This window comes from Xylona heveae (genome assembly GCF_001619985.1).
Source record: "Xylona heveae TC161 unplaced genomic scaffold L228scaffold_16, whole genome shotgun sequence".
Taxonomy (NCBI): domain Eukaryota; kingdom Fungi; phylum Ascomycota; class Xylonomycetes; order Xylonales; family Xylonaceae; genus Xylona; species Xylona heveae.
The window spans coordinates 276,984-280,598 of NW_017264208.1; positions in this window are offsets into that span (position 1 = coordinate 276,984).

The following is a 3,615-nucleotide window of genomic DNA, read 5'->3' on the forward strand; positions in this document are numbered from 1 at the left end:
TAGTATCTATATCTTGTCCTATTTGTGATATTGAAGGAAATTCTTTAGGAGTTCTTTGTCTAAATAGATGTAACAAGCATAGTGTAGTCATTCTCAATGCATATTTATAGCTGTGAAGTTCTAGCCTGAGGTTGACAGGTAATAAACATACTTCTATCTCTATAGCTTGTATAGGACTTGTTTTGAAGCATCTAAGAATCTTCTTTAGGGCTTGATTTTGAAGTTTTTGAAAGAGGTTCTTGTAGTTTATTTGTTGTTTCCATCAGATTGGAGATCCAAAGTCACTAATAGATGTAGTACAAGCTTTGTATAAGGTAATTCCAGCTGGGACAGACATTTTTTTTTCTGATCCAAGTAGTCTACTTAGACTGTGAAAGACTCTTGTTGCTGCTGTTACTTTTCTAGTAACATGTTCTTTGAAAGATAGTTTAAAGTCAAACCAGATTTCTAACCATCTAACACAGGTACTGGAAACTATTATAGTTCCATTTGGTAGTATACATGTAGCTTGGCTTGGTGTTTTTGTCCTTTGAAAGTAGATAAGCTCTGTTTTCATATCATCAAATGCAATAGCATTTTCTTCTCCCCAGGTAAAGGCTAGTTTAGTGATTTCCTTAAGGATTAAACAGTTAGCTATAGGTGTAGCTCCTTGAACTACTATAGCTATATCATCAATATAGCTAGGTAGTTTAACTGTAGGAAATCTATCTTGAATATAGTTGAATAGAAATCTTAAGTATAATAAAAATAAGATAGGTGATAGAAGTGAGCCTTGTGGAATTCTAGTATTGATAGCTGTCATGGGTTGTTGTTGTCCATCAAAAGCTAGACTAATTTGTCTTTGTGTCATAAAGCATTTTGTCCAGTTAAGTACTACTTTTGGTAGTTAAAGTTGTTGTAGAACTTGTAGTAGTTGTATAGTTGAAACATGGTCAAATGCTCCTTTTACATCCAGGAATAAGCAGGATAAAACTTGTTTTTGATTCCAAGCTTCTTGAATATTATGGGTAAGCATCATAGCTGCATCTATAGCTGATTTTTGTTTTCTACCTTCCATTTGCTCTTGATATAGTAGATCTTGACTATCTCCTAGATAGGATAATCTAGTAGCTATAATCTTGTCACAGCAATGGCAGTGTGGAGCTTTAAAAGTAATGGCATTGACTAAGATGAAGCACAAAGAAGGAAAACAAAACTATCTACAATTCTGCCAACTATATCTCTTGCTCACTTAGAGTGCACAGTCTACCCATGGTTGCTGGGTAACCTTCAGTGGTGCCAGGTAACCCCAGGTGGTTCCAGTCCTTGCTCCTGTCCAGAGGTTGGTCCATGACATTACCCCCTCCTTTAACAGTCCTGAGCTCCACAAAGGCTACATAATGGTCTTGTTATCATGGTTTAGTTGGATACAGACAATGAAACCTAGTTAGCAGGTAATCTACATGGTCAACATTCTCTTCTGGTAACCATTCAAGTGCATCATAACCTGTCTATTTAACCAAGTATTCAATCCATTCCTGCCTTTCTTGGGAATCCAGGATGTCCTCTACCTCATATACTTCTTCTCCATCTACCAGTACTGGTAGTACTAGGGTAGCTATTTGGCCTGGAAGTAGGTCCCCTGCTGCTGGTGATAGTTGGGAAACATGGAAGACATTGTGAATTTGCATGCTTTTGGGTAGATCCAGTTCATATATGTAAGGGTTTAGTACTCATTTGATAGTAAAAAGCCCCAAGTTCTTCCAATCTAATTTTTGCAAGGGACATTGAGTTCTTATCTCTTTTGTACTTAACCATACTTGATTGCCTTCTTTATATGTAGGTGCTGGTAGTCTTCTGCAGTTGGCATTATCCTCATAACACATTTTAGCTTTGTTAATCTCTGCTCATAATAGTGTTAGGATTTCTTCCATGTGCCATCCAAAGTCAAAACCTTCATTTGCATTAGGTGTTTCAGCTAGTTCTAGGAACAGGGTTAGTTCAAATCTCATACAAGGGTTGTAACCATAATTCATGTAGAATGGAGTGCACTCAATTGCTGACAATTTAGTATTATTTAATGCAAATTTGGCTAGGCCTAACCATAGTAACCAGTTGTCTTGTAGGTAAGAGACATAACTATGCAGGTACTGTTCCATTATGGCATTGAGTCACTTAGTTTGTTCATTTATCTCTGGGTGATAGGCTGTGGATAGTAATGCCTGGATCTTTAAGATGTAGCATACTACTTGCCAGAAGTCTAAAACAAATTGTGTGCCTCTATCTAACACTATTGTCTCTGGGAGCCTGTGTAGTGAGAATATTTAGTTTACAAATAGTTTAGCAACATCTTGTGCTGTGGCTGTAGTTGTTGTAGGTAAGAAATGTCTCATCTTAGTTAGCCAGTCAGTTACTACCAGTACTGCATTGTACCCTCCTGATAGGGGCAGCCCTGTGACAAAATCCATTGAGATGTCCTTCTAGCATTGCATGGGTATTGGTAGTAGTTTCAGTACTCTATACAAGCTTTAGTAGTGTGGTTTGCTCCATGTACAGGTATGGCAGTTCCTCACATACTAGGCTACTATAGCTTACATGCCTGGCTAGTAGAAGGCCTAGCTGATTAGTTCCAGTGTACAGGCTCTTCCTGAGTGTCCAGCTGCTGGTGAGTCATGGTGCTAGCAACAGATAAGGGTTCAGAGGTTTTTGAAGTCTGGTATGTATAGTTATTCTCTATAAAATAGCTGTTAATTGGCCTCCTGGCAGTCTGCTAGAGTTATCAATCTGGATTGATACTGTCCCAAGTATAGCACTTGGAATACCTTTTGGACCCATTCATCTTGCATATAGCCCTCTTCTAGGAGTTTTGATAGTGTTAGTTCTTCAGGTTCTGGGGACTCCAATCCCCAGCAGAGTTGTGTAGATGGTTCTGGGTCAACTAAGGTTTGGTGTTCTTCCTGCCTGGGTCTTAACTGTTGTTGAGGTAGCATGCTACTGTGCTCTGGTTCTGCTAGTGGCTTGTAGTTAGAGTTGGTGTTACTGTATAAGCTAGAGTTGTTGCTATCTTTGAACTGTAGTGGCTGTAGTCTTAGTGGAACTGGTTCTACTTGGTGTGGTTTGATCACTATCTGTTGTTAGTGTTTTAACTACAGGTTGCCTGGTTCAGGCTAATTAGCAGACTTCTAGGTAAGGGTGTCTGGTTTCTCTCCTAGTCTCCTGGGGCAGTAGTGTATCCTGAAGTCAAACCATGAGAGATACTCTGCCCATCAAGCCTGGTGCTGGTTAAAGGTTTTGGTAGACATGAAGTGTTCCAGGTTTTTATAGTTGCTGAAGATCTTAACTAGGTGCTTTGCTCCCTCAAGCTTGTGTCTCCACTCTTCAAACACTAGGATGATAGCCATTAGTTCCTTGTCATGGATCTCATAATTGCATTCAGTGGGTGAGAACTTCTTGGAAAAGTATGCTACAGGCTGCAATATGTCCTTTTTGTCATGTTGAGAGTGTACTACTATAGCTACCAGGTCTGAGGCATTAGTTTCCACAATGCTTTTCTTGTCTGGGTCATATAATACTAGTATTGGTATGGTGTAGAATAACATCTTGAGATCCTTGAAGGTGTGTTGACACTCCTGAGTC